General features: G+C 55.7%; 1 protein-coding gene across 1 annotated transcript in view; it reads left to right on the top strand.

The window, feature by feature from the left end:
* Positions 1 to 10,558: 10,558 nt before the first annotated feature.
* ABLIM2 (actin binding LIM protein family member 2) overlaps positions 10,559 to 18,298 on the top strand; it is a 140,855-nt gene continuing 133,115 nt past the window's right edge. Inside the window, exon 1 of the mRNA XM_012557600.1 lies at positions 10,559 to 10,563. The gene's annotated coding sequence lies outside the window, so the exon portion shown is untranslated. The remainder of the gene's footprint in view (positions 10,564 to 18,298) is intronic.

Genomic DNA, 18,298 nt, shown 5'->3' with positions numbered 1-18,298 from the left:
ATGTCATGGTTTGAATTATGTCTCCCCAAAAATGTGTGTATCAGTTTGGCTGGGCCATGATTCCTGGTACTGTGTGATTTTCTTATATGTTGTAAATCCTACCTCTATGATGTTAATGAGGGAGGATGGGTGGCAGTTGTGTTAGTAAGGCAGGACTGGATCTACAAAACTGGATTGTGTCCTGAGGCAGTTCTACTCTGTCCTATAGGGTCGCTGTGAGTCCGAATTGACTTGACAGCAACAGGTTTCGGGTTTCATTGCGTTGACCATGTTTGTGTCCATCACTGGTGGGCCCCCGTGGTGACAGTAGACAGTCCCTCTGTGTTCCCTGCAGACTTGCCAATCCTCCGCTCTCACGGGGCGGGCAGGTAGGGGTGTCCACTTGCGTGACTGATGGGCATCAGAACAGGCAGGCAGCAAAGACAGGTCCCCCGCGCTCAGCCCCAGCTGGTCGGATCTGGCTTTTCCTGCCGGGGGACTGTGAAGGGGTGACTGGGCCATCCAGAGCTGTGGGAGCGGTGTGAGGTGTGAATGTACTGTGGGTTGCTGGCTAGCAGCCTTCTGCCCGCGGAGACGTGGCCCCTGGCTACCCAGTGAGCGATCTGCAGGTCGCCAGGTGGTTAGCCAGGATAACACGCTCCTCCTGCCACCACTGCTGGGCCCTGGGCAGACCCCAGGGTTACCCTGCTGCTGGGTCCAAATAGGGCTGCTGCAGAGAACTCCAAAGTGACAAGCTCTGCAGGGGAACCGAGGGGACACCTAGCGGGACTGCAGTTGCCTGCACCAGTGGGAGCCCAAGGCTGCTGTGCACCGCCCAGGGGCCTTCTGCAGGTCACTGAGTTTCCTGAGCCTCAGTTTCCCCTCTGGTACATTGGGTTGTAACCCCCACCACACGGAGCTGTTGGGAGTTGTCTGAGTCTCCGAGTGCTGCTGTAGCAGAAATACCACCATGGGCCGCTTTAAGGAACCGACGTTTCTTTTCTCACAGTTCAGGAGGCTAGAAGTCCGAATCCAGGCACCGGCTCCAGGGGAAGGCTTTCTCCCTCTGTCGGCTCTGAGAGAATGTCCCTAACTCTTTCAGCTTCTCTTCCCTGGTCCTTGGAGGTCTCTACGCGGCATCAGTCTTTCCCCATCTCTGCTTGCTTGCTTTTGTGTCTTGTCTGCTATTTTTATATCTTAAAAGTGTTTGGTTTAAAACATACCCTACACTGAGCCCTGGTGGCACAGTGGTTAAGAGCTCAGCTGCTGACCAACAGTTCGACAGTTCGAATCCAGCAGCCGCTCCTTGGAAACCCTATGGGGCAGTTCTACTCTGTCCTGTAGGGTCACTATGAGTCAGAATTGACTCCATGGCAACGGGTTTGGTTTTTTTTACACTGATGTGGCCTCATTAACGTAACAAAGAAAACCCTTTTCCCAAATGGGATTACATCCACAGCTACAGGGGTTAGGATTCCAACACATATTTTGGGAAAGGATACAATTCAGTGCATAAACCAAAAGCCAAACCCGTTGCTGTCAATTCAATTCCAACTCACAGTGACCCTTTAGGACAGAGTGGAACTGCCCCATAGGGCTTCCAAGGCTATAAATCTCTATGGAAGCAGACTGCCACGTCTTTCTCCCACAGAGCGGCCGGTGGGTTCGAACCCCCGACTTTTCGGTTAGCAGCTGAGCGCTCTAAACACTGCACCATCAGGGCTCCTCAATTCAACCCAGAAAAGGAGGATTTTGGGAGCTCATTAGTGCTGCACTTGGCATGTGGGGCGTCAATGAATAGTCTCCCCACCCCCCCACCATGAGGTGCCCTTCCAGAGTCCCCTTCCCGGACATCAGGAAACAGGTGGCCCTCTGGAGCGTGGCGGGAGTCTATTTTGGTGTGCCGGGAAGGGGCTGGCCCTGCGCCTCCTCGCGCAGGAGCTGTCAGCTGCCTCGTGACCCTCTGGCTGGCTGGGTCAGACTTCTCCCACTGTCTGCCACTGCAGCCTCCAGGAGCACGGGCCGAGCTGCCCGGAGAGCGCGGGCCGGCCCCCAGACGGGCCACACCATGGGGATGCCCGGAGAGACAGGTACAGCCCCACTGCCCTTGAGCTCAGACCTCGGCCAGCGGGTGGGTCGGTGGTTTGCTTTCCTCACCCGGGTGTGGGGTGTTGTCGGTCTTGCGGGAAGGCAGACACCCTCACGGAGCCGGCCATGTTGTCAGGGAGAGCTGCATGTATGGGCGCCGACTGTGCGCAGGGCTCCGTGGACTTGCTTTTAGGGACGTGGCCACAGCCCTGTGGGGTGAGGATGGTGAGCCCATTTTACAGATGAGTAACTGAGCCTTGGCAAGTGAAGGGTGGGGTCCAATGGCACCCAGCAGGGACTCCCTATGACCCCAGTGTCTGGGCCCTCTGGATCCACAGCCCCTCTGCCCCTCACCCCTGCCTCCCTCCCTCTCCTCCTTCCCCCTCTCCCTCCCCCTCGCCCTCCCTTCCTTCACTCTGGTCTGGCATGGTTTGCCCCCAGGGGACATCTGTTGAAGTCACTATAGGGTGGATGCTCCTGGCATCAGGCGGGTAGAGGCCGGGGGTGCTGCTTAACCCCTTGTGGTGCACAGGAACCCCTCCCCCCCGAATTGTCCAGAGCAGAACGTCAGCGGCGCTGAGGCTGAGAAACCCCGCTTGAAGAATAGTGTAACGATTTCAGTTCTCCCGGTGCTTCGCAGAAACAGGGCATGGAAGCCAGTTAGATCAAAACCAAAAAACCATTTCCCAGTACGCTGAGATCTCACAGTGAACAGGGTGGCTGCGGTGAGGCTGGCTGGAGCAGGGAGTTCTGAGGGTACTAGAGAGGAGAAAAGGGGGGCAGGGGAGGAGATGGAGGGGAAGGAGCCTGGACCCCGGGCAGAGAGCGGTCAGGGTGCACGGAGTGGTCGGGGTGCACAGGTGAGAGTCGGAGTGAGCCCGAGGTCACAGGGACTCCCGAGTGGGTCTTGTGTCTGGTGGCTTCTGCCTCCATCCCTAAACGCTCTTAGCCTGTGGGTCCCCAAGGCCCCTCAGGAGGGGCGAGAGGCTTGGTGTCCCGCAGGCGCCTCCTCTCTGGGCTTGGGGGCCAGAGCCTGCCCCTCCCTGTTGCTTCCTTTCGGCAGTGGGGACTAGGACCCCCTTGTCTGTTTGTCCCCCGTCAGCGTCTCACATGCTGGGATGCTGCGGGGGTGTTTGTCGAAGGGCAGGGGCCACGGACTTGAAGCCAGTCTGATGTCGCTGCAAGCCCTGGCCGGCCTCAGTGTGGGTCGGTCAAGCCTACCTCTGCTTTCTGTAAAGCGCGGCTGGCTTTGACGCCTCCCTCCGGGGTGCTGTGAGCGCACAGAGCAGACACTGGACTCAGCCTGAGGTGGTCGCTCTCACCCCCGGCCTGGAGGGTGAGCTGGCTTGGGGTCAGGTAGCACCCTCGCCTGGTTGGCCGCCTGGATTGTTCTGAAGATGCCAGTGGGCGCCAAAAGCTGTGAACACGGGCTGGTGTCCATGGCTCAGAGGGGTTTCCGTGCCCGACGTCGGGGGTCTTCCCACTCAGCTGAGTAGACAGCGTCCTGTCGTGCCTTAGTGATACCGATGACAAAGAGCAAATGATGACATGAAGCATGACAGCAGGCAGCGAGGCCTCCAACTCACCTGGTGGGATGGCACCACCCGCGCAGCTCACCGGTGGAGAAACCATTCTCATGAGAAAAACAGCAGTGAGGTATTTCGTTTGCAGCAAAAATGAGGAAAACCCTCCGTGAGATGGATTGATACAGTGACTGCAGACATGGGTCCAAAGATACCAACGGTCATGAGGATGGTGCAGGACCGGGCAATGTTTCGTTGTGCTGGACGGGGGTCGCTCAGACTCAGAGTCAACGCAACAGCAGCTAACAGCAACAACATACGTGATTCTGAGGGCAGCGGTGGCTCCGTGGTACAGTCTTCACCTTCCCTTTGGGAGACCTGAGTTCGATTCCCGGCCAGTGCACCTCAGGCACGGCCACCACCCATCCATCAGTGGAGGCTTGCGTGTTGCTATGATGCTGAACAGGTTTCTATGGAACTTCCAGACTGAGACAGACTAGGAAGAAAGGCCTGGTGATCTACTTCCAAAAATCAGCCAGTGAAAACCCTGTGAGTCACAACAATCCTATCCACAACCACTCATGGGGATTGTGCAGGACTGGGCGGCACTTCATACTGTTGTGCGTGGGGTCACCATGAATTGGGCCATTTTGACAACAGCTGACAGCAACGATTTATTCATTGTTTAGGAAAAGTTTTCTAGCTATAGCTATAAAACTCTTAGAAGACAATGTAGGCATAAATATTTGTGACCTTGAATTAGGCAATGTTTTCTTAGAAAAAATAAACAAATTGGACTTCATCAAAACGAAAACCATTCGTGCTGCAGAGGAGACCCATCAAGAAAGTAAAAAGACAGCCCAGGAACAGCCAGAAGTATTTGCAAATCAGGTACCTGATAAAGGGCTGCATCTTATGACTCATTCTGTTGTACACAGGGTCGCTGTGAGTCGGAACGACTCGACGGCACCCAACAACAATTTGTGACTCAACCATGCAATAACAAATAACCAAATTTCAAAACGGGCAAAATCTTCAAAGAAGATACGGGAGTGATCCATGAGCACAGGAAGAGATGCTGAATCTCGTCTGCCGCCGGGCAAATGCAGATCCAGCCACGTGAGGAAGCTGTCACACTAGGTTAGCTGTGACAGACACAGACAGGAAGTCCTTGCCGAGGATGTGGAGAAACGGGAACCCTCATCACTCCTGAGAGGACTGAAAAACAGGGCAGCCACGTGGCGAAATAGCTTGGCCAAGCTCCCTCTAAAGCTTAAACATCGAGCCGGCTTGCTGCTGTTGTTGGGTGCCGTTGAGTCGGTCTGAGCTCCCCCGGCTGTCTGGGCTTTTGGAAGGAGCCAGGGTTCAGCTGGACCCCATCATGCTGAGGCCTGGTTGGGGGGCAGCTGGCGACTTTGCCGCCATGCCTGCTGGGCCCCCCACAAAGACGCCTTCCTGTGCCGGAGGGTCTGGGCAGTGAGGGGCTCTGTTGGGGTGAGCCCAACACTCTAGGACCCTCTCGGGGCAGGGGTGAGCCAGCCCTGGGACCTGGCAGACCTGGGTTCGAATCCTCGCTGTGCAGGTTTGCTCTGCCCTGCGCTGGGGCTGGCTGAACGGGCTTGGGTAGAAACTGCTGGGTGCGGCGCCTGGCCCCCAGCCTGGGCTCAGGATCTGGAAGTCACTGTTGTCATTCAGATCATTAATGACCACACCCCTGCCCAAGCATCCAGAGCCCTGCGGTCACCGAATGGCTTCCTGTCTTCCACTGGACTCCAGGGACGCTCTCGGGGCATCTGTTGTGTGCTGGGCCCCAGAGATCCGCTGAAGACCCAGGCGAGCTCACTTTGGGTCCAGCGGTACCGCCCTGGCCTGAAGCGGTGTGACACTGGGACAAGCACAAGCCTGGGAGCCCGCCTGGCCACAGACTGTCCCACCCTCTCTGGGCACTGCTGGTTTCCTGTGCGTGGTGTGTGTGGGGTATGGGCTCAGATGCCCGCTGAGCCCCAGCGTTCCGGATTCCACCCGTGAGAGTCCTTGGATGCCCCGCTGGCCAGGAAGGGCTGGGCTCTTCCGGAGATGAAATAACATCCATAGGGATGTGGGCACCTGGTGCCGGAGGAGTCCCAGGAATTGCTGAAAGTTGCTGACGTGGAGCCACATGGCGGGGAGTCCACGAGGCCACCCTGCATGGGTGGAGGCCTGCCCTCACGCATGCGCATGGACCACCGCCGAGCCCTGCGGTTTGCCAGCCCGGCATGGGGAGTGTCCTTCCCCACCTTGCTGGGGGCAAACAGTCCCAGGCCTGGCTTTCGGCCAGCCCGGCTCTCTGCCCTTGCCTCCTCGGGACATCCTCTTTGTAACTTCCTGGGCGCTCTTGGAGTTCCTGGGTGGCACAAATGGTGAACACGCTCGGCTGCTAACTGGAAGGTTGGGGATTCGAGTCCAGCCAGAGGCACCTCAGAAGAAAGGCTTGGTGATCGACTTCTGAAAAACCAGCCATTGATAACCCTTTGGGGCTCAGTTCTACTGTGGTGCACGTGGGGTCACCAAGAGTCGGGGTCAACTCAGAGGCAACTGGTTTAGGGGCTCTCTTGCTTCCTCTGTGGGGAGGCAACAGTGTGGCCCCTGGCTGTTTTCTTTCCCTGCCTCCCCGAGTGAGGGGCTCGCTATGGCCCACACCCCTGTGTGTAGCTGTTGCTCCCAGCACCTGGCCTTCGGGACTGAGCCTGCTGTGTGGCCAAGGGAGGCTGTCTCGCGGACATGGGCTTTGAACGACGAGCATGGCCCCACAGGTGGGGGAGGTGGGCATGGCCAGTATTGCCTGGAGAGGGAGGTGGGAGCCAGGGTTGGGGCTTGGGGTCGTGGAGCGGTGAGGTACGAGTTGGGGACTTGGTGGGCATGGTGCCAGGAGGGCTCAGGGGAGGGCTGGGGTGGAGGTGTGTCCTGCTGGCTGTGGGAGCTGTGGAAGGCTGTTGAGCAGGGAGGCACCTGAACAGAGGAGTTGGGTGTGCTTGGAGAGCGTGTCCTGGGGCACCATCGTCCTGTCTGCCCCCTTGCTGTGAGCTCTGTGGGGCTGGAAGGGATAGTCCCCCACTGGTTCAGGAAGGAGAACTCCCCAGACGTTCAAGACCTCAGAAACTAGGCCGATGGGTGAGAGGCCCCCCAGGGCTGTCCAGCGAGGGAGTAGCATCGCCGGGACAGCAGGACAAGACCCCCGGGGTCGGTGCCTGCCAACGGCTGTGATTGTCGTAGCCATGGCGGTGTGTCCCTGGGCCGGCCAGCGTCACGGGGCTGTCCAGCGTCAGGCAGTGCCTGTTTAAGGACCCCTCCAGCCCTCAGCTTCCTCCTGCTGTGCCCTTACCTTGTCCCATTCGATCCCGAGAGCTCGGCATCGCTGTGGTCACCCTGGCACAGATGACAGGCTCGGGGCGGTGGCCTGCCCTGGAGCACGAACCTTAGTGCCAGCAGCGTGGTCCTCCGCGTCCCTGCGGCCTCTCAGAAGTCACCGAGGCCCCTCCTCCTGGTCGCTGGGGGGCTAGCGTGTTTCCGTGTGGAACGTGAGGCTTTTCCCCTTTGGCTCATCCTGTTGGTGACTGGCCCACGGGGACAGCCTGCTGCAGTGGACCTGGGCTTGCTGCCAAGGCCAGGCCGTTCCCGGGTGTTGGGGAGGCCTGAGGGGGAGGTGCCTGCGTAGGAATCAAAGGGGCCAGCCCTGGCTGGGTTGGAAGTTGGGAGGACCCCTCCTGGAGCCAGCCCAGAAGATGATAAACTCATCCCGGCTCCCAGAGTGCAGGGCTGCTGGTCGTGGGATTACACTGCGCGGAAGGAGCTGCCTTTGGGGTCAGGCCTGGCTGAGGACCCCTGGGATGGGAGCTAGCGTGGGTGGGGCCGCGGTGGGCGGGGCCGTGGTGGTGGGTGGTGGGTGGTGGCTGGAAATTGCTGGAGCTGCCTTGGACCAGGGGTGGTCCACGGGAGGGAGACAGACCTCCTGGGACTGAATCTTGGCTCGGCCCCTCCTGGCTGAGTGCCTTTGGGCTATTCACTTAACCTCTGGAGCCTGGGCCAAGTGGGCGTGAGAATATCTGCCTCCCTGGTGCCTGTAAAAATTCCAGACAACATCTCCCTGGATTTTGAGCATTTCCCTTCCCGGATCAAGATGTAGTAGGCGTCTTCTCTGGGGACCCTGGCTGTGGAGGGAATGATTTCACTGCCTCAGGAGGGGGCCTCAGGGAGACCAAGTCAGGAGAGGGCTTTGGGGAAGGTGGGGAGGGGGCTGTGGGGGGAAGTGGGGAGTGGGCTGTGGGAGGGAGGAGGGGAGATGACCAGGAGTGGCACCTGAGCCCCCATGCTGGCCCTGTTTACACCATGGAGTGGTTTCAAGGTGAAGGATGAGAATGCATGAAGGGCTTTGTCAGCTGCAAAGTGCTGTTTCAGAGAATCTAACTTTTCACTTGGTAGGAAAGTTCCAGAAATTAGATCCGGAGCAATTTGAAACCTGACATTTCTTCTGTGAACCATGGGTTCTGAGCTTTTTTCCCAGAGCAGGGAAGCTGCCGGGGTTCCCATTATGGGTCCCCCAAGCTTTCGGAGAATGAAGATCCCTTTTCAGTGTCAAGAATAAACGCACATCCTGGTAGTCACAGCTGGTCATCTGCTTAAGAAAATAGTAATGAAAGCAACTGGGAATTTCCCAACGCTTGCAAGGGTGCTTCTACCTTTTAAAAACTCCATATGCATCTACATACAATGGAAAAATCACAGTCCCCGTGTACAGGCAGCCCCCAGGTTACGAACAAGATCTGGTCCTAACTCCGCCTTTCAGTCGAATTTGTGGGGAAGTCAGAAGAGGCACGTACCGTGCTTACTTAGCGTCAGTGAGTCAAATGTTCGTGCCTTAGCGTATAGTAGATATTCTACGTTTCTATGCATATAAAACACTTGAGAAACACTTCCAAACCCCACAGTGTTTTCATGGGAGTCCCGCAGTAGTACACACATTTGTTATCAAGTACCATTACATGTATTTAACTCAAATTTTTAATATAACAGGCTTTCTGGCCGTTCGTTCTTAAGTATGGTTGTCCACAGTTTAACCCGGGGACCTCCTGTACAGAAGATGTTGCTGTTGGGTGCCGTCCAGTCAGTTTCTGACTCATGGCGGCCCCACATGACAGAGTAGAACTGCCTTATAGGGTTTCCTAGGCTATAATCTTTACAGAAGCAGATTGCCAGGTCTTTTTCCTGGGGAGCCATTAATCAACCTTTTGATTAGCAGCCGAGCGCTTAACCATTGCATCACCAAGCAAGATAGATTATGGAATTCACCTGCAGACAGTCATGGTATAAACGTATTTGCAGATTCTTTGCAGAAACTCAGAGGTCAGAGGCCGAGAGCCACTGAATTGGGTCACGTGTTCTTGAGTTTTCGTGAAATCGGGTGTGGGCGGCAGGAGTCGGACCCCTGGTGGAATCTGGGCAGGGGAGGAGGTGGGCCAACCTCAGGGTTGGAGGGCAGGCTCTCAGCAGAGCATGATGGTGGCCCCCTGGAGCTCACGGAGGTGGGCGACAAAGAGTTTGCAAAGTGGTGTTAGATGTCACCCCTGGGGTGGCCTTCTAGCTTCCTATGGCTGCGTGATGAGCTGCCCTTAACTTCACGGCATAAAACAGCCATTCTGTTACGCTCACGGGTTCTGCGGGTCAGAAAGTCAGAGAGGACACAGCAGGGATGGCTTGTCTTTTCTCCGTAATGTCTGGGATGCGTAGGGGAAGACCAGAGGCTGGGGGTGACAATCACCTGCTACAGCTGGGCTGGCATCATCTGGAGGCGTCCCGGGTTGCATGCCTGGTGGTTGATGCTGGCTGTCGTGGGCATCAGCTGGCCTGCCAGCCAGAACACCTCCACGTGGCCTCAGCCTGTGGTCGCTCCTCATGGCTAGCTTGGGCTTCCTCACAGCATGGCAGCTGGGTTCCAAGAATGCACGTCTGAAGAAAGTGAGGCAGAGGTGTGTGGCAGTCTCTAACAGTCACGTGGTGTCATTTCCATTGTATTCTGTTGAGGCAGTCACCAGGTCCATCCCGGTTCAGGGGGAGGGGTCTCAAGCCCCCCACTTGGTGAGAGCAGTGTCGGTGTCGTATTACGAGAACAGCACACGAGTCGGGAGCTGTTGCAGTGGCCACAGGTGGCTGTTGAGACAACCCTGTGAGGCGCTCAGAGGGACAGAGGTCAGGGTTCGGAAGGAGTGGGGACTCCCTGCCACAAGCCGACACGTGTGGATAAAGGTGCATGCTGTGGGCGGGGGGACACACGTACAAAAAGGTTACAATGCAGTGTGCTGTGTGCTTGAGAAGGTGTGCCCACAGAGGGCTGTGAGCTGGTTCAGCCTGCTTACTGAGTGCCTGCTGGGTCAGTCTGGGGGCTAAAGTGCGCCTGACCCAAGCCATAGTGTTTTTAATCACCTCATGCGCATGCAAACACTGGGCAATGAATAAGGAAGACTGAAGAAGAATTGACACCTTTGATTATGGTGTTGGTGAAGAGTACTGAATGTTCTGTGGACTTGCAGAAGAACAAACAAATCTGTTTTGGAAGAAATACAACCAGGGTGCTCCCTAGAAGCGAGGGTGGGGAGACTTCAACTCACTTACTTTGAACACATCATCAGGAAAGACCAATCTCTAGAAAAGGACCTTATGTTTGGTAAGGCAGAGGGTCAGCGAAAAAGAGGGAGACCCTCAACGAGATGGACTGACACAGTGGCTGCAACAATAGGCTCAAACACAGCAACGATTGTGAGGATGGCGCAGGACTGGGCAGGGTTTCATTCTGCTGTACACGGGGTCGCTATGAGTTGGAACCAACTCGATGGCATCTAACAACAACTAGGCTGGGGTCTGGGCCTCTGGGGGAGCCAGGAGTGAAGCAACTACAGCCCCTTCAGAGGGGACAGATGTTGGGGAGACGTTGAGTGCAGGGGTGAGCGTGGGAGGTGGGTGGGCTTATCCCCCAGCAGCCATTTACTGCCGTCCCCTCTGGGCAGCCCTGGATGGGGCCCAATCTGGGGAGAAGAGGGAGAAGTGTCCTACACTCAGTTCCGTTCTGCAAACATTTGCTCCCGAGCCCTGCTTCCAGTTCTTAGGACCCAAAGAAAAGCAGGGCTGACCACTGTCCCTGGAGTGGGGGGGTGGGTCTAGCCCCAGAACAGGCCGAGGGCACAGATGAGTGTGCTCAGAGGCTGCAGGAGGAACGTGGACACTCCCAGCTGGGCTGCGGTGGGGGGAGACAGCCTCAGGAGGCGGTGGCTTCTTGAGGTCCCTGCAGGTTTGAGTGTGTAATTGTTGGGGTGGGGGGCGGACCCTGAGAGGTGTGTCCTGAGCCCGGAGCTCCCACGCCCACCGGTGCAGTGGTCTTTCTGCCTGTGGCGGTGTCCATGTCTGTCCCCGCCCCCCTTGACCAGGAGCTCCTTGGGGCCAGGCACTGCGTCTGTGTCATCGCTGGCCACGAGCCAGCCCAGCACTCGGCATAGAGTGGGCCCCCTTGCCTCTTGGCTGAATGGGGGACTGAATGAATGACGTGCTGAGGTCTCAGGATGGCCGGGTCTGCATCATGGGGATGGTTAGGTCTCAGAGCCCACGCTGCCCACAGCCGCGGTGAGAGGAGGCCACTCCGGAGAACAGCTGCCTGGGCTCGTGGTTATAATTAGCAGGCGGCCCTTAAGTAGGTTAGGGAGGAAGCTGGTCTCACCCAAGTGGTTTGGTGTGACTTTCCAACAGGTGACGCTGGGGGAGGGTGGGGAGGAGGGGCCGGACCCCTCTGAAACCCAGGTCTACCTGTAAGAAGAGTGTTCTCAGGACAGGGAAACATGCTTCGTGGGTGTAAATGGGAGGGTCGTTTGGTGGTACCCACTGAAATTCTAAGTGCACCTGCCCCTTTGTGCCTGATAATTCCATATTTAGAAAATTAGCCTCCAGAAGCCCGTGAGAGAAGCTGAGCTGGCTGCCGGAGCAGGGGCCCCCGTGGTGTGGGAGAAGTGTGGTCTCCAGTGAGGAGACCGGTCTGGGACCACTCGGCCACCCATGGGATTGAGGTGGGTGTGCCAGGGCTTCTGACACAGAAAGGAGGCTGGAACTTTTAGTTGTTTTTTTTTTTTTGTAAGTTATTAGGTTAAAAAACAAAAGCCAGTTGAAGAACATTTAAACATGTTCCAAATTTTGTTCAAAAATGTTGTTGGTGTTGTTAGGTGCTGTCGAGTTGGTTCTGACTCACAGCGACCCTGCATACAACAGAATGAAACAGCCCGGTCTTGCGCCATCCTCACAATCGTTATGCTTGAGCCCATTGTTGCAGCCACTGTGTCAGTCCATCTCACTGAAGGTCTTCCTGTGTTCTGCTGACCCTCTACTTTACCAAGCATGATGTCCTTCTCCAGGGGCTGGTCCCTCCTGATAACTTGTCCAAGGAATGTGAGACTAAGTCTCGCCATCCTCGCTTCCAAGGAGCACTCTGGTTGTACTTCTTCCAAGACAGATTTGTTCATTCTTCTGTCAGTCCATGGTATATTCAATATTCTTTGCCAACACCACAATTCAAAGGCATCAGTTCTTTGGTCTTCCTTATTCATTGCCCAGCTTTTGCAGGGAATTGAAGTGATGGAAAGGACCATGGCTTGGGTCAGGTGCACCTTGGTCCTCAAAATGTCATCTTTGCTTTTTAACACTTTGAAGGCCTTTTGCAGCAGATTTGCCCAATGCAATATGTCATTTGATTTCTCGACTGCTGCTTCCATGGGTGTTGATTAAAAAATAACCTGTGCATATTTACATAATCATGCATGCACATGTATGTGTGTCTGTTGTGAACAGAGGGGATGGGGATGCCCCATCCGTGAGCCCCGAGCAGTGTCCTGGGGGCCGAGCCTTCATTCATAGTTCTCCACACTTCCACGTTCTTTGAATTATGGCCTGTGTTTGACTTTAGTCATCAGGGACCAACAGGGCAAGTGAATGAATTTCACGGGTTTTTCCCAAAGACGTCAAGGAGCTGAGTGACGGGCAGTGAGGACGGTCGGGGTGTCCGAGGGCTGTCCCCCGTTTGGGTCCCTGGGTGGTGCCGATGGTGAACATGCCGAGCTGCTAACCAAACCCAGGGCACCTCGGAAGAAAGGCCTGGTGATCCGCTTCTGGAAAATCAGCCAATGAAAACCCTATGGAGCACAGTTCTACTCTGCACACAGCGGGTCGCCAGGAGCCGGTGTTGGCTGGATGGCAGCTGGTAGTCAGGAAGTCGGACTGGATCGAGGGGCCGGGAGAGGCAGTGGGGAGCGGAGGAAGGAAGAAGTGTAGGCTTCCCGGCCGTGGTGTCCACTGCCTTTTGAGGAGCTGGACCCCACATGGCCCTGGAGGTGCAGCCTCTTCCTTCCTGGGGTCCCTGAGATGGCCCTGGGCAGAGGACCAGCGCCGTGTGGGGAAAAGGAAGGAGGGGCTGCATGGTGGCCCCTGAGAAGGTGTGTCCACATCCCAGAACCTGTGAATGTGACCTGATTCGGGAAAAGGGTCTTTGCAGATGTGATCAAGTGAGGGCTCCTGAGATAAGCTCGCCCTGGATCATTCAGGGGCCCAAGTCCAAGGGCAACTGTCTTCGTGTGGGTGGGGGTTGAAACGCCTCCATGAAACATGTTTATAATACAATGTTACCTAAAGCATACACCGACTGTGTTTAGATGAGCCGAGAAAAAGGCTACTGTGGAGGACACAGGTGCCTGGGGGAGGGGGACGGGCTGCTGTTCACATTGTCATTCTGCGCGGCTGCATCATGCCCTGTTCTGGGGCCTGGCCCCAACCACCAGACCAGTCTCGTTGTCTTGCACACTTAGGCTCTTCTGGCACACAGCTGCTGCGGGCGGGCAGCGGATCCACCGTGGCCTTGACGGCTTCTGCCTCCGCCCCTCACCGCACTCGGCTTCTCCTGGGCCCCGGCCCTGGGGAGAGCCACACCCCTGCATCTGGAAGGCCGAGCTCCAGGTTGATGTCACCTGCAGTAACTCTTCTCCTTCCCCTGGGCCTACTGTGCTGGGATTGCCTTCTCGGGGGGTTAAGTAACCACAGCCCCTGTGCAGTGATGGACTCCTGCCGCTCGAGTGTACGGTTCGTGTTATTATCCCAGCTAGAGGCTTGTTAAAGGCAGGCTCAGAGCTGATCTCCACATGGCGGTGAACAAAACCTGCTGCATTTGGATGAGGTCTCTGATGTGGTCTGCTCTTTTTATATAACATCTGTACCTGGCAGGCTTTGGGCCGGGTCCTGAGTGGGGAGGGCCGAGATAAATCCCACCTGGCCCCTGCCTCCAAAGCCCTCCCCGTATGGGGCTAGGCGGCCATGCCCAGCCAACTCAGACCTCAAGCACAGTGCATCCCACATGTGGTCAGAGAAGAAGGAGGAGGAGGAGACTCTTGTCAGCCTGGGGGAAATCCCAGAGGACTTCCTGGAGGAAGTGATACTTCTAAAGTGCCAGATTGTCAAGACGGGAGGGCCTTCCGTGTGGATGCACCAGCCTGTGCAAAGGCTCCGAGGAGCCGTGTCTGTGACCATCAACAGGCCTGAGGGTCTGGCACCGAGAATTTCTCTCTGGGCACTGCTCAGAGCCTGAGCTGGTCTGCTGAGGCCGATCGCCCCCTCCCGGGCCCTGGACGGCCTGAGGTTGGAGGTGGCGGGGGCCCTGAGCAGCTTTGCTCAGGCTGATCTGTTATTTTGGAAGGCCTCTTTTCGTCAGAGGAGTCCTTGTAGCACAGTAGTTAAGTGCTCGGCTGCTAACCAGAAGGTTGGCGTTTCGAACCTATTAGCAGCTCCACAGGAGAAGGATGTGCAGTCTGCTCCATAAAGATTACAGCCTAGGAAACCCTATGGGGCAGTTCTGCTCTGTCCTGCAAAGTCGCTATGAGTCGGAATTGACTCGAAGGCAGTGGGTTTGGTTTGGTTTTGGTTTTCATCAGCAGCTATGCAGTCATGGCCGCCGGCTCCTTGACTTCATGCTGGCCTGCTGGCTGCGCAGCGGAGCCTCGAGCTCTGGGCGTGTGGGGCATGGTTGAGGGAGGCTGGGTGGGCTGAGATGAGCTGCTGTCCGACCCCGCAGTTCTCGGGGCCCCTTCTCCAGGGAGCAGTGGAGCCTCTGCGCCCCGCAGGCCCCGGGGGCAGCGCCCACAGCCGGTGATGCTGTTCCCTGTCCAGATCAACGGGTGCAGCTGGCACAGGCCCGGCCGGGCCGGAAATGAGGCTGTGCAGAGCAGCTGCGGGGAAAAAACCCAGGCTGGGGAGGTGCAAGGCTCCAGTCCTGGGTCCCCATCACAGCTTGTTATGGATCAAATCGCGTCTCCCAGAGAGGTATGTGGAAGTCTCGACCCCTGAGCCCGTGAGGGGGACCTTGTTTGGAAGCAGGGTTTTGCTTTGAAGATGTGATTAGCTGAGACATATCACAGCAGCGGGGCTCCTAGTCCTAACCCCTTCTGGGTGGGGTCGTATGAAAAAGGAGAGCAGACGTGGAGACAGGGTCCCACACGGGGGAGACACATGTGAGGATCCCCTACAAGCCAAGAAGGGCCCAGGGCTGCAGATGCTGGGAGAGACGAGGAAGCCTCGCCCCCAAGAGCCGGTAGAGAGAGCGCGGCCCACTGACACCCTGAGTTAGGCTCCCAGCCTCCAGAACCGTGAGATCATACGCTCCTGAGCTGGTGATACTTTGCCACGAGGGACCAGGACACGCAGACGTGGCTGCCTGCACCCAGCTGGGCACCCTCCAAGCCTCAGTTGGCTCATCAGCCCCACACAGTGCTCACTGTGAGGAGGACCCATCCTGCGTGCGAAGAATGTTGTGAGCTGCTGTTGAGCCGGCCCCCTGCTCATGGCGACCCATGCACGATGGAAGGTAACGCCACCTGGGTCCTGCACCATCCCCACGATCAGTGGTGGATTGGACCATTGGGATCCACAGGTTTTCACTGGCTGATTTTCAGAAGTAGAATGGCAGGCCTTTCTTCCTAGTCCATCTCAGTCTGGAAGCTCCACTGATATCTGTTCAGCATCACAGCAACGCACAAGTCTCCACTGAAAGACGAGGGGGTGGCTGCACGTGAGGTGCTCTGGCTAGGGATCAAACCTGCGTCTCCTGTGTGGAAGACGAGAATCCTACCCCTGCCCCACTGCTGCCCCCTCTGTGTTATAGAATAAAACAAACCAAAAGACAAAAAAAAACAAACCCGTTGCCATCGAGTTGATTCCGACTCATAGCGATCCTATAGGACAGAGAAGAACTGCCCCGTAGGGTTTCCAAAGCTGTAATCTTTATGGGAGCAGACTGCCAACATCTTTCTCCTGTGGAGCGGCTGGTGGGTTCAAACCGCCAACCTTTTGGTTAGCACCTATGGTGCAGTGAATTACTCAATATGGCCCTTCTAGCCATCGTCTTTGTGACTCCCACACAATGATTGGGTGGGGTTAAGGTGTATGGAACCTGTGATGGTTAAGGTTATGTGTCAACTTGACTGGGCCATGATTTTCAGTGGTTTGGCAGTTATGTAATGAGATAATTTGACAGTTATGTGATGATGTAGTCATTCTCCATTTTGTGATCTGATGTAACTATTTTCCATTTTGTGATATCTTGTAAATCCTAGCCTCTATGTCTGTGGTTATGGTCCCATTTGGGAGTGAGTTGTCCGTTATGTTAATGAGACAGGATTAGGGTGGGGTGTATCTTGAGTCACTTACTAGAGGGTGTGACTCAAGTCACCACCCTTACCCCAGTCACCACACTTGCCACCCTTATTCAAGTCACGCCCTTACTTGAGACATACCTTTTATCTTACAAGAGAAAAGGAGAGAGAAGCAAGCAGAGAGGGAGGGGACCCACTACCACCAAGAAGAAGAGCTAGGAGTGGAGTGCGTCCTTTGGACCTAGGATCCTTGTGCTGAGAACCTCCTAGAACCAGAAGACAGAGAGAGAGCTGTAACACCAGAGATGGCGCAAGATGGCGAGAAGCGGCAGCAGGCGAGGCAGAGAACTGGCAGCAGCAGAATGAGGAGACCAGTGCAAGACGGCATGGTGGGCTTCTTGGCCCACAGAGCCAGGTGGCTACAGTGGGTGTGCTCACCCACGGAGCGAGAGAGCTGAGCACCTTCAGGCTGGGGATTCTTGGTGGAGTGGGGTGCCTCTGGGCACTTACTGGAGGAGCTAAAAAGATTTGTAACACTTGCCTGAGCAAGGCAGAGGCCAGGCCGAGGGCCTGAGGGGCTGAGGCGCCGAGGGCCAGAGAGACCTGCCTGTGAGCATGGCTGAGAAGAGGCTGCCCTGACTGAAGAACTGTATCCTGAGTCATTTCTGATCCTGAACTGTAGCCTGTTACTTCCCTGATAAACCCCATGATAGTGAGTATTGTCTGTGAGTTCTGTGTGGCCATTGCAATGAGTTATTGAACCCAGCAGAGAAGTGGAGAGTGCCGTGGGAGGGACAGTTGGTGTCAGAATTGGTAAAGATGGTGGAGAGAGGAGGTATGTCTGACTCTGCCTCATAGGCATTAGCTTTGAGCAGATGCTGATGGTGATTCTTTCTCCCCTTCGTGAAGTTAGAGGAGGTCAGACGCTGGCCCCACACAATTTTTACAGTTGGTGTCAGGAGTGGGATCATTGCAATGGCTCCAGACACATGGAAGCATGGGACTTTGTCAGAGAAAGAACGAAGGGGTGTGGGAAGTGAAACTTGATTCCTAGATGGTTACTTTGGTTGTTACCTATAATGACTGAAAGGAAAGTGAGAGATGTTATGCTACAGCTGAGGGAGAAAAGCTGCATCTGGAGTGGCTCAGGGCAAGGGCCAGGCTGGTTAAATGGGATGATTGATAGCGGGCCACGGTCTTCCAGTTTCACCCAGCCAGAGGCCACATGCATAGGAATGGGAAGATAGTCAAGGGGTGGGAAAGATGAAACTGGAATGTTTTAAAAAGGGTTATGTGTTTATCTGAATGTGCTATGGATACTGAATGTTTCTCCTACCTAATGTTGTAAAGCAGACCTAAATGTATGATGGAAATGAATATTGGGTATTATCGATTACAGAGAGCTATAACTCTGCCTTCAGCCAATACTTGATTGGGTGTACTAACAGGGGAACTAGGTTGGAGGGTGGAGGTATGTCTGACCTTGCCTCATTGGAATCAGCCTCGGGCTGTTGATGCTCATAATGATTCTCCTCCGCCCTTACGAAGTTAGATGAGGAGGTCTGACACTGCCACCGCCATTCTTATAGCAGCAGAGCGCTTAACAACTGTGCCACCAGGGCTCCTTGCACTATGTTGTGTTGTTGTCGTTGTTAGGTGCCCTCGAGTGGGTTCTGACTGACAGCGACCCTACGTACAACAGAACGAAACACTGCCCGGTCCTGCGCCATCCTCACAGTCGTTGCTATGTTTGAGCCCGTTGTTGCAGCCACTGCGTCAGTCCATCTCATTGAGGGTCTTCTTCGTTTTCACTGACCCTCTGTTTACCAAGCATGGTGTCCTTCTCCAGGAACTGTCCCTCCTGATAACATGTCCGAAGTACATAAGACCAAGTCTTGCCATCCTTGCTTCCAAGGAGCATTCTGGCTGTACTTCTTCCAAGACAGATTTGTTCGTTCTTCTGGCAGTCCATGGTATATTCAATATTCTTCACCAACACCATAATTC

Source organism: Trichechus manatus, unplaced genomic scaffold, assembly GCF_000243295.1.
Source record: "Trichechus manatus latirostris isolate Lorelei unplaced genomic scaffold, TriManLat1.0 scaffold00111, whole genome shotgun sequence".
Lineage (NCBI taxonomy): Eukaryota > Metazoa > Chordata > Mammalia > Sirenia > Trichechidae > Trichechus > Trichechus manatus.
This window is presented reverse-complemented; position numbering and strand designations above follow the sequence as displayed.